This window comes from Pleurodeles waltl, chromosome 6 (assembly GCF_031143425.1).
Source record: "Pleurodeles waltl isolate 20211129_DDA chromosome 6, aPleWal1.hap1.20221129, whole genome shotgun sequence".
NCBI classification, from domain to species: domain Eukaryota; kingdom Metazoa; phylum Chordata; class Amphibia; order Caudata; family Salamandridae; genus Pleurodeles; species Pleurodeles waltl.
In genome coordinates, this window is record NC_090445.1 from 548,852,566 (window position 1) to 548,865,872 (window position 13,307).

Below are 13,307 nucleotides of genomic sequence, written 5' to 3' on the forward strand. Positions count from 1 at the left end.
GGGTGCTCCGTCTATGGTAGACCACCAGGGTCCGGAGGTCCTTGGCGATGGCATGCCAAATACCCTTCTTCAGGTGGGTGCTGACCTAGAGGAAAAGTAAAGTAAAAATGGATGTTTCTATCCCGTACATTTCATCTCACGCATTGCCACCCTGGCCGAGACATACATACACACACAATCCTGACATGCTGGCCTGTCCCCCTCCCCACCCTCTTCCATCCACGACACTCCATACACTCATGTGCCATCCACCATGCTCACAGTGTACTCACCTGTTTGTCTGGAGAACTGTACAGTTGTGTGTACTGGGGGAGGACCCCATCCACCAGTTTCTCCAACTCCTCTGAAGTGAAGGCAGGAGCCCTTTCCCCAGACACTGTAGCCATCGTGGCTTCCAGACACAGGTCACAGCAGCACTTGCAGTGTAGGTCCTCTCCTGTTGAAGGTCAGGTACCAAGTGAGGGAACAGTAAGAAAATGGCGGCCACGTCCGCGGCAGTGCGTACCGTCACTGCCGCCGTACATCATCATTGGCTTCTGGGACCGATAGGGCCCAATCTTAACCAATGCTGAATTTCACCACAGTCTTCGACCACCCACCGCGACGGTGTACAACGCCAGCGCAGTTACCTCATTTCCCCTTGTCCCACCTTACAGGTCAGGCAGCTGCCATTTCAGGGGGCCACATGGCATGGAAAAAAACTGTGTCACACCTATTTAGGCCTGGAATACGGACAGATAAAGGCACATTGCGAATTTCCAACGTTTTACCAAATAACACATTGTGATACCTAAGTGTTGGATGACCCTCTGCTCGCTGTTCTCCTCCATGGGGCACATCTGCTGGGGCAGGTGATGAGATGGCGGCATCCTCTGGTGTACAGACCCCTGGTGGACCTGTCGACAATGGAAGAGAGACACATCATTATCACATACAGACTTGATTGTGCAACAATCCTGGAACTGTGTGCCCAGTTGGAGCCAGATCTGATTTCAACTATCTGCCATCCCACAGGAATCCCCCCTCTAGTGCAGGTTCTGTCTGTACTCCATTTCCTGGCCAGTGGGTCTTTTCAAACAACAGTGGCCATGGCATCAGGGATATCCCATCCAATGTTCTCTAACGTGCTGACCAGAGTGTTATCTGCCCTGCTGAAACACATGCACAGCTACATCGTTTTCCCTCAGGTGGAGGATTTGCCCACAGTGAAAGGTGACTTTTAAGCCCTGAGACATATCCCCAACATCATTGGTGCCATTGATAGTACACATGTGGCATTTGTCCCCCCCCCCCCCGCAGGAATGAACAGGTGTACAGAAACCGGAAAAGCTACCATTCACTGAATGTGCAGATGGTGTGTATGGCAGACCAGTACATCTCCCATGTGAATGCCAAGTATCCTGGCTCTGTGCATGACGCTTACACTTTGAGGAATAGCAGCATCCCTTATGTGATGGGGCAACTCCAGAGGCACCGGTGTGGCTAATAGGTGAGCCCAAGGTCCAAACACAGTTGACATAGGTGTCTGGGTATGGGGTTGTCCCTAAGGGTTAGTGTCTGTCTAACAGTTGTCCCTCGACATTTGCAGGTGACTCTGGTTACCCCAACCTGTCATGGCTACTGACCCCAGTGAGGAATCCCAGGACAAGGGCAGAGGAATGCTACAATGAGGCACATGGGTGAACTAGGAGGATTATAGAACGCACCTTCGGCCTCCTGAAGGCCAGATTCCGGTGCCTCCATCTTACAGGTGGCTCCCTATACTACTTACCGAAGAAGGTGTGCCAGATCATCGTGGCCTGCTGTATGTTGCACAACCTGGCTTTGCAACGCATTTGTGAAAGCAGACTGACTCCAGATTGTTTTGTGATTCAAGTGTGTTTATTTCTGTGCAAATAAGTGGAAGGGGGTGTGAAATGGGCTGGGGTGATGGTGGAGGAATGGCAGAGTTCAGTCTATTTGTTTCACAGGTGCATTGTCCAATGGGGCATAGGAAGTGGAGCATTGGAAGTTTAAGGTGGACAGGATGTCAAAGTGGGACAGAAGGGTGACATCCAGGGGGGTCTTATTTCCCTGCAGGGTTCTTGGCAATGTTCTCTGTCTTGTTCCTGGATTTCAGGGACCGTTTGCGGGGTGGTTCTCCTTCTGCAGATGGTGGGGTGCTGGTGGCCTGTTGTTCCTGTGGTGGTGCCTCCTGTCCACTAGCGCCGGCAGAGGTGGAGGGCTGTTCATCGTCCAGGCTAGTGTCAGGGGCCCGTTGGTGTGCCACTGTGACCCTCCTGGTGTTGACAAGGTCTGCCAGCACCCCTGCAATGGTGATCAGGATGGTGTTGATGGACTTCAAGTCCTCCCTGATACCCAGGTAGTGTTCCTCCTGCAGCCGCTGGGTCTCCTGAAACTTGGCCAGTACCGTGCCCATGGTCTCCTGGGAATGGTGGTAAGCTCCCATGATGTTGGAGAGAGCCTTGTGGAGAGTGGGTTCCCTGGGCCTGTCCTACCCCTGTCGCACAGTAGTCCTCCCAGCTTCCCTGTTATCCTGTGCCTCTGTCCCCTGAGCCGTGTGCCCACTGCCACTGCCCCCAGGTCCCTGATCATCCTGTGTTAGTGGGTTTGCCTGGGTTCCCTGTAGTGGTGGACACACTGCTGATTGACGTTTCCTGGGGACAGAGGGATGGGCCCACTGGGTGGGTGCTGTGGCGGTGTTTCCTGAGGGGGGAGGTTCAGTGGTGGTTTGTGACTGTGCCAGGGGAACCAACTGTCCTGAGGTCCCTGATGGGCTGGGCTGGTCATCTTGATCCAGGTGTACAGAGCTGCTGTCGTCACTGTGGGCCTCTTCTGTGGGGGGACTGGATATGTCTGGCACCTCCTGTCCGGTGACATTGGGTATGGGTACTGTTGGGGTGTGAATGCATAATCTTAGTATCTGTGTGTGCCATCTTGTGCAATGGGTGAGTTAACCTCTACTCCTGTGCTTGCATTATTGCCGTGGCCCTTGTGTGATTGGTGATTTTGGGGCATGAGTGAGTCTCTCTACTGGACATGCTTTGGTGATGGGTGTCTATGCATTGGTGTTACATGCAGGGCTTGATTTCGGGATGTGGGGGTTGTGGTAGTGGGGTATCTGTGGGGTTTTGGGGTGATGGGTGTGAAGGTGAGGGTGGGAATATGTGATGGCATGCAGGTGGGGTGGAGGGGGTAATGTAGTTAAGATTTGACTTACGAGAGTCCAGTCCTCCTGCTACTCCTGCGAGGCCCTCAGGATGCATGATCGCCAAGACTTGCTCCTCCTATGTTGTTAGTTGTCGGGGAGGAGGTGGGGTCCACCAGCAGTCCTCTGTACAGCCATCTGGTGCCTGGATATAAACGGAACGTACCTTCCCCGTAGGTTATTCCACCTCTTTGTAATGTCATCCCGTGTTCTTGGATGCTGTCCCACTGCGTTGACCCTGTCGATGATTTTTCGCCATAGCTTCATCTTCCTAGCAATGGATGTCTGCTGCACCTGTGATCCGAATAGCTGTGGCTCTACCCGGATGATTTCCTCCACCATGACCCTGAGCTCCTCCTCAGAAAACCTGGGGTGTCTTTGAGGTGCAATGATGTGGTGTGGGTGATGTGTGAGGTGCTGTCTGTTGTGATGTATGAGGGGATGCGTTGGTGTGTGTTGTTTGAGGTGCATGGATGTTGTATAAGTGATGGTGTTGTGTGTCTGTGGATGCTGGTGTTGTGTTAGCTAATCTCTCTCTCTGGCCTTCTTTCAAAATTCTGGTTGTAAGGGTTTGTGGGTGATGTGGGTGTGTGCTTTATATTGGATTGGGTGTGTGGGTGTGGTGTGTGTTTATGTGTATCAGGTGTGTGTATTTCGAATTGTCCAATGTGGTTGTGTTTTTTTTAAATGTGTGTGTATTTTGAGTGCGGCGGTGTGTACCGCCAATGGATTACCGTGGTTGAAAGACCGTTGCGTTGATTCGTGGGTCATGATACTGTGGGCGTATTCTTGTTGGTGTGACGGTGTGTGTTTTGGTATCACCAGTTTATCACTGACCTTTGGTGTGGCAGACTTGTGTGGGTGTCTGTATTGTGGCGGAATCCGAGCTGTGAGTCGTAATACCTGTAGCAGAATTCCGCAGCCGCAACGGTATGTTGGTGGTCTTCTGCACGGCGGAAAGCGGGATTTACCGCCAGGGTTGTAAAAAGGGCCATAATTTTAAAATACTTCATACAACAAGCAGGGGGCATAAGCGGGTATAAGGGGCAGTGGAAAGGGAGAAGAATGTAGACTGGTAGGAGTAGGAAGTGAGAGACAACATATTATTATTAAATAACCAACAATTTTGAAGTCTTTCCAAATAGATAGTGGGGAGAGTGTGTTTGTTTTTGTCTGTGACAGGCACCTCACGATACCCAACTGAAAGCACCTGTACCCAACTATATAGCACAAAATACATTTATTAGGGGGTAACACCTCAAACACTCCCTTGAACCTACGCCGCTGCATGTAGGCCAACTGTGTTAGCTCCATCCTACAATGATGACAGTGAGGCACATGACACGGTGCACAGCAGCAGCACCTGTCCCTAGAAACACACTGCAGATATGGGAAACAGCATACAGGTGTCTTGAGATGTAAGCTTTCTGTACGCTCTTCAAAACATGAACCGTGTAGGAGGACCAGTTGCTCTCTCATGTCTTGGTAGGTGGCAGCTGCACTCCTTATAGCTTTCAACCTCTTCTGTGTATTCCACACACTCGAAATGTCACGAGGGTACCTTAGCAGCTTTTTATGGTCACGTTATTTTAACCATAGGTCTGCAGCCTGTGTCCTTTAGCCTAGTTGTGACTCATTTTATTCTTTTTAATTTTCTGAGCAGAAGCTCTCTTCTGCTGTAATGTTTTATTTTCCTTCATGTTTTATACTTCTAGCACAGAAACAGTTTTCATTCTTTGAACTCTGACATTATCGTTCTATGCTCCACTCAAAACTGTCTCCAATGTGTTGCTGGCACAAAGTGGAACACCACAATCTCTGCCACTCCACAGAAACATGTGTGTTTTATGTTAGGACAGTTTTCCTAGAAGCTGTTTTATTGTGCAACATCCTTATGTCCCCTGTATGTTAGAGGGACAGTTCCAGCCGCCGCCATATTATGAGTCACACAAGCAGGACTGACAAAAGTCAGCCAAAAATCCAACACTGCCAGTACTTTGGAGGGTGGGAAATAAGCGGTCCGACCACCAGCACCAACAGCCCATCAACCAACCACCAAACGTATTACAAGTACAAAGCCGCAGTGGTGGTCAACCATGGTGGTCTGACGGTTTGCGGTCAACAAAGTAAAACAGACTCCCCACTAGATGGATTTGAAAACAACAAAGCTTATACATTGCCTCACCCGACACACCTGCAAAAGACACTATAAAACACACCCCTTCACCCACTACAATCCTTTGCATCCACAATGCCAACCATTCTCACCAGAGCGTATGATCAAAACAGATAATACCACAGAATAGGCACCCAACAAACTTACTCTAAGAACATATCCCATAACCTCAACACACCCCTATCACATCCATTTGTACCACACCACTCCTTTTACCCCGTCACCTGTTTAATTCCCACCAACTATCAATTTTTTTTTAATCACCACCATGTCACTCTAGAAAAATCTGTGTTTCACTGAAGATGAGTTAAGAGTCATGGTGGATGAACTCATTAGAACAGAGCCACATCTCTTTGGAGTGCAGGTCCAGCACATTACTATCACTAGGAAAATGGAAATATGGCAAAGGATAGTCAACAGAGTGAATGCAGTAGGCCCCACCCCAGAGGTGGAATGACATCAGGAGAAAGTCCATCGCACGGCATCCAGGCACCAACTGCATGTTCAGAAGACCGGTGGTGGGCCCCATCTCCTCCTTTACAACTCACACCACGAGTGGAGAAGGTCTTGGTCATCCTGCATCCTGAGCGCTTGACAGGAAAACCTGTGGAAGTGGATTCAGGAAAATCACAACATCAAAATATCAGCAAATTGTATTGTTATGCATGCTAATTAATCAGCCTTTTGCCAACTTCCCTGTCAAACCATTCAACAGCCTAGTGTTCACCAGTCCATAGTTCCATGTTTGACCTCCAGCATGTGAACTAGACTCACCTGGGGAAACAACAACACTGTACAGTGTGTGGTGTACAAGTATTGACAGCATTACAATTCCCAGTACTCACCTGAGATGATGACATCTGTATACTGTGTGAGTAGGACAGGCACTGACAGGGATGCTAAGGCCAGGAGGCACTGCTACTCTCACTCCACTCAGCCAACACAGTGTCCTCTTCTCCAATGACTCTTCTCCCTCCAGTCAGCCTTTGAATTGTACTTACCTGAGAGGATCTGTATACTATGTGTAGGACTTGGAATAACATGATCGTAGATCCCAGTCCATGTAACTCAAATAACTAGGCCAGTGTCCATATGACACTCTGCATCTGTCTGGGAACTCACAAATGAAGTTTACCCACCTGGGAGGAACAAATATATGAATCATGATACACTCTATGATGTAACCTAGATCCATCTTGAGCAGCTATGTCAAGATGAAAATATTGTGGACGGGAAAGATAGCTCAACCTGTGTACTATAAAAATTTGAGACAGATCAAAGGCCCCAAGATATCATATGAATGGTAACGGCAGCAGGCACATTCACAATGCACTGAACACATGATGACAACTATCACACATTGTAGGAAGCTGGCTCTGTATATACTATATCAAAATGAGATATATTGTGCACAGAGTCCAGGGGTTCCCCAAGAGGCTTGACAGAGACAATAATAGATAATACTAATGCTCTATTTGTGGAAGTGTAGTCGAGCAGTCAGGCTTCTGAGACGGTAGTGTTACGCATTTGTTGTACACAAACAAACAATAAGTGAAAACACACACTCAATGACTTAACTCCAGACCAATAGGTTTTTATATAGAAAAATATATTTTTGTTACATTATTACTACAACCACAAGATTCAGTTCAGAAGTAAATACTGTTGCAGGTAAGTACTTAGCATAGACATCAATGTAACTTTGTTTCACTTTAGTCATGTAAACAGTTCTTAAGAAAACAGGATATCCATTTAGAAAGTGGACACAGTGCATTTTCAGAACAGTCCTGGGGGAAGAAAATAAAGTACAGTTTTAGAGGTAAGTACATGACTTACAGTTCCAATCTCTGGATTACAGGTAGTCCACCGTTTGGGTTTCAAGTCAACCCCAAACACACACCACCAGCAACACGGGGCCGGCTGGGTGCTGAGGTCACTGTTGAGCTACTTTAATGTGGGCTCCCATGGAGCCAGGGAGTATTTGGAATTCGATCTGTCAGCAGTTAAGTATTAGCAGCTCGGAGGGCAGACCAGGGGGGATTAGAGGTGTACTGGAGGTGCCCCACCTAGGCACCAATCCCACACCCTCAGTGGCACTGGGGTGGCCGGGCGCAAGGTGCAAACAGGACGTCGGATTTCCAATGAAACTCTATGAGGGGACCCCAGGCGGTTACTCAGGAGCTGCAGGCAAGGTCCACGGGGTGTCACGGGCACACTACCAGTTGGACAGGGAAGAGGGCTGCTTGTTGATCGTCGCTGCACCAGGTGTCAATTTCTCCAAGGCCTGGGAGCTGTGGGTGCAGTGGGTCCATTGGGGTTGTTTATCTTCATCCAGGTCAGTCGCGATCAGGGGGTTCCTCAGGATTCCCTATGCAGGTGTCATTGTGGAGGGGTGGAGAGGTCAACCCATGGTGGGCACTTGGTCACCATTGCCTGGGAGTCCTTCCTGCCTGTTGGGAGAGTGGTTAGGACTCACGCTTCTGGAGTGAGGTGGGAGTCCTTCAGAATAAGGTTCTTCTTCTGTTCTTCTGCTCTTCTGGATAGGGCCGCTGTCCACAGGAGTTCTTGATCCTCTATGATGCAGCCAGTCCTCTGGAAGTTTTTCAGAGGTCACTGGACCTGCAGGACATGCCACTTTTCTTCTGCAGGTTCCTTGGAGCAGGAGACAGGCTGGTAGGGCTGGAGCCAAGTCAGATGTTGTCTCCTTTCCTTCTATGCTGGGGTTTCCGCTACGCAGCCCTTCTTCTTGTGAGGTCGTCAGGAATATGACTAGTTTGGTTCAGTGAGCCCTTAAATACAAGATTTAGGGGATTTTTAGGGGCAAGAGGGCAGTAGCCAGTGGCTACTGTCCCTGAGGGTGGCTACACCATTGGCTACTGCCCTCCCAGACCTCAACACACCCCTAAATGTAGTATTTAGGGGCACCCCAGAACCCAGGAAATCAGATTCCTGCAACCTGAACTACAAAGAAGGACTGATGACCTACAAGCCTGCAGAGACGACGGACGACGACAACTGCTTTGGCCCCAGCCCTACCGGCCTGTCTCCAGAGTCGAAAACCTGCAACCAGTGACGCATCCAACAGGGACCAGCGACCTCTGAAACCTCAGAGGACTGCCCTGACCCCCAGGACCAAGAAACTCCCATGAGCAGTGGCTCTGCTCAACAACAGCTACATCTTTGCAACAAAGAAGCAACTTCGAAAGAACTCACTCTTCCAGCCGGAAGCGTGAGACATCACACTCTGCACCCGATACCCCCGGCTCGAGATCCAGAGAACCAACACCACAGGGAGGACTCCCCAGTGACTGCAACCCCGTGAGTAGCCCTAGACGACCTCCTTGGACCCCCACAGCGTCGCCTGCAGAGAGAATCCAGATGCTCCCCCTGACCGCGACTGCCTGTAACAAGGGACCCGACGCCTGGAACAAGCACTGCATCCGCAGCCCCCAGGACGTGAAGGAACTGAATCTCAGTGCAGGAGTGACCCCCAGGTGACTCTCTGTCTAGCCCAGGTGGTGGCTGTCCCGAGAAGCCCCTCCTGTGCCTGCCTGCACCGCTAGAGTGACCCCCGGGTCCCTCCATTGTTTCCTATCTAAAACCTGATGCCTGCTTTGCACACTGCACCCGGCCGCCCCTGTTCCGCTGAGGGTGTGTTTTGTGTGCCTAATTGTGCCCCCGTGCTTTACAAAACCCCTCTGGTCTGGCCCCCGAGGACGGGGGTACTTACCTGCTGGCAGACTGGAACCGGAGCACCCCTGTTCTCCATAGGCGCCTATGTGTTTTAGGCACCTCTTTGACCTCTGCACCTGGCCGGCCCTGAGCTGCTGGTGTGGTAACTTTGGGGTTGCCTTGAACCCCCAATGGTGGGCTACCTATGCCCACGAACTGAGACTTGTAAGTGTCTTACTTAACTCACAATCTAACATTTACTTACCTCCCCCAGGAACTGTTGATTTTTGCACTGTGTCCACTTTTAAAATAGTTTATTGCCATTTTAACAAAGACTGTATATGATATTGCTTTTATTCAAAGTTACTAACTTACCTGTATGAAGTACCTTGTATTTTATGTGTTTAAGTCAAATCTTGAACCTGTGGTTCTTAAAATAAACTAAGAATTTTTTTTTTTCTAAATAAAAACCTATTGGCCTGGAGTAAGTCTTTGAGTGTGTGTTCCTCATTTATTTCCTGTGTGTGTACAACACATGCTTAACACTACCCTCTGATAAGCCTACTGCTCAACCACACTACCACAAAATAGAGCATTAGAATTATCTAATTTTGCCACTATCTTACTTCTAAGGGGAACCCTTGGACTCTCTTACTTTGGGATGGTATATACAGAGCCTACTTCCTACATCATCCAACATGACTGATCCCTTCGCTTCACTTTTCTGTTGAGTCTCACAGTTATGTAATGTATATATGTAAATAAACACACCTATCACAAAAACACTGCCTACTACCATTATTTCAACATTACCAAAAGGTTGAATTGTAAACCCATGTGATGCACATGAGGAAGATGGAAGGAGGGGTATGTCTCAGGTAGTGTCATGCTGAGGAGAATTAGCAACACAATGACCCAAGTGCCTGGTCACACCAAACATTTTATTGCACAGTACAACACATAAGCTGTTAAAATGTCTGGATTGTCATAGCCAGGAATGGCAGAACCACCTTGAGTCAGGCTAGATAGCACAAAGGCACCGTCCCCCAGACCACAGAAGAAAGGGCTTCGTCAGACCTTGTCCCATAGAATAGGCTAACAAATTAGTGTATCTTGTCACTAGCTAGAGGCTCATCACACACCTAAACCATGTCAGCCTACTTAACATGTGCCATGGCACAGACATAGGGCAGTACAACAGTTCCTGAACACAGGTCCATCCTATTATATTGAGAAAACATCTGGTGGCTTCATACAAACCTATGTCAGTGTTGTGGCACAGGCAATGTTGCCTGCAATGAGGAAACACATCAACAGCTACCCAAAGTTCATACAGCATCATTGGCAACACAATGTGAAAAGAGAATGCATGGATTGCACTGGATGACAACATATCTCAATGCCATATGATCACACACATGAGCTAATTAGACCAACTTACCACACCGCACAAGTGTATAGTACACTTCAGAATTCCATCCACCCATGGTCTAAGCTGCTTTGGCACGGGACTCATACATCCCATATCTGTGACCAACATTACCTGGATCAATCCATGTCAACTTCATATGTCAGAATAGCAACAGCTGCCGCCAATGTCACAACTCTGAAATGCCCACATGAGGATGGCATGGTGAAGAGACCTGGATAAAACACAAAACAAGGAGATTAGGCATGAAAAGTCATACATATGACCCAAACCTCATATCAAATTTCAGTAGGGCCACTCACATTGGAATGAAACTGACACAAACAGAGCAGATCATCAAGGTAGTAACATTTCCAAACTTGGCTTTCTACTGCATAGTTTTATATCCCATGTCAAAAGGAAACAAATACCCAAATCAACACATCCTGACCACTACACTTCCCCATGCAATCACAGTAATCACATAACATTACATACTTACACTCAAGTGAAGTAGTGATTGATGAGATCTGCCCGCATGTCTTCACCTCCTCTTTATCACTGTCATCCTCACTTGGTAATTCTAGATTTTCACCTGGTGGTACTCATAGCTCCCCCTCATCTGGAATATATGGGATATCTCTCCTCGGGAAAATGTTGTAGAGCATGCAGCAGGCCACAATGATCTTACAAGCTTTTTTCTGGTGAACAGAGGAGGGCTCCACCTGTCTTGTCTGGACACCTAAATATGGCTTTAAGGAGCCCAAATGCCCGCTCCACAACACAAAGTGTTCTTCCCTGGGCATCACAGAAGCGGACTTCCTTTAGGGTAGATTGGTTCCTCACCGATGTCAACAACCATGTACGGTTTGGGTACACAGCGTCCCCTGTAATAGAATAGGACGTACGTGCAAGTATGAGTCTCTCTCTTTTGCTGCAGACATTGCATACAAACAAACAGGACATATGTGTCTTACCAACCAGCTAGGCCCTCTCTGGGTACAGTTGTGACATCAGCTGTGGAATTGCGTTGTTCAGCATGATGAAGGCATCACAGACTGAACCCAGATAACAGGCACAGACCTTTGAAATGTCGAGGTATTCCAGACAAACAACTTAGACATTGGGGAAATGGAAGTTCTTCCTGTTATGATAGACTTGTCCATTGCTATGCGGTGGAACCAAGGCAACATGTGTACCATCAATGGCTCCCACAACACGTGGAATGTGTGCCAAACCATAGAACTCAGCCTTCGCATTGGGCAAAATCTACATGTTGAGGAAACCGGATGTAGCTATCTAGGTGTTTTAACATTGCTGGGAGTACATTGTTCAATAACAAACTGAACATAGGATGGGACATACCAGTAGATAGGGCCGCAGTATTTTGGACGGACCATGTGGCCAGGTAGTGCAACACTGCCATGACTTGTGTAATGGGTGGTAGGCTATTTGGATACAAATGGCAGGTATCAGATCTTGCTCCAACTGACGACAGAGATCTACAATTGTTTGCCGATTCAGACATCTGGATAATGTGTCTTTCTTCTGTGGCCTTAAGGTCTGGCAGTGGACGGTAGACAGGAGGATGTCTGATCCTTCCCCTTCCTGAGTACCTATGTAGGGCAAGCAATGAGCTAAGCCATCATTCAATATACCCCTTGCAACATATATTAGGCATGCCAATGACAAACTGTGACAAGGCATGTCATAAGTTTAGGACATGATACACAGTACACATCACCACTGCCAATGACACAGAATCAACATGTTTCCCCCTTACTTTGTCACAAATGTGTACACATCATCTATCTGGACAGCAAATATTTGTGCAAAATACTTGCCACTCAGACTGTGACTTGATGTCCCAAAACTTAAATTACTGTGGAGGGAGTGTGCCACAAAGCAAGTTGCCACTTGTGTCAAGCCTTAACAAAAATGGTGTTAAACTCGAGGACCATTGTTACAGAACAGGACAAGCACTTATCGATGGTATTAACAACATTTTCAGAGTTGTGACACATTTCTCCTAGCCATATAACACATTTCATGTCTCTAAAATGGCAGGTGCCTGATCTACTCCACTGGACATTTTGAACCAACAGTGACTGCCGGAGAAAGTCATCATGGCAGTAGGCAGTTACTACTGAGGCAGACACAGCCATAGGCTAACGTTGTTGACAGTGGCGGTCGCAGGCCAGTGGGTGTGTCTGTCGGTGGTGATGGCTGCGTGCATAGTGGACGTGACCATCATGTTCCTTAAAATCCCTCACTTGACTCCTGACACTTCTACCAGCAGAACCCCCACGACCTGAGCGGCAATGTACCGCCTACGGGAGCAATCATGCCACACCCAACAGGTGATAGGACCCTGCCTTCTCCCCAGAGGAGCTGGAGAATCTAGTGGAGGAGGTCCTACCCCTGTATGTATAGCTCTATGATGCACCAGAGGAACATATAAGTACCTCATGTCCACTTTTTTCACTTTACTCACCATATTTTCCCTCCTCACTGGCTAGATTGTGTCCATGTGAGCCAGAATGTAAAGTCAAGGCCATGGATGTGAAGTTGGTGTGGCATCACTGGGAGAGTCAATGTTCATGTAACTGTGTTCAGTGACAGTTGTTGGGTCCTTAGACTTTGCTGTGTGTGTCTGTTTTGTATTCTGTTGTACCTTATGTTGGATGCACAAACCTAGATAAGGTGACATCACAGCCATCCCCATACATCACTTGACACATGGATGTTGTCAATGTGAGAGCAAATGCATTTGTATGACAACATGAGCTGTGTATGCATGTTGCGTGTGTCAGGTGTGTTTCAAGTGAGCTATGTGTATGTTA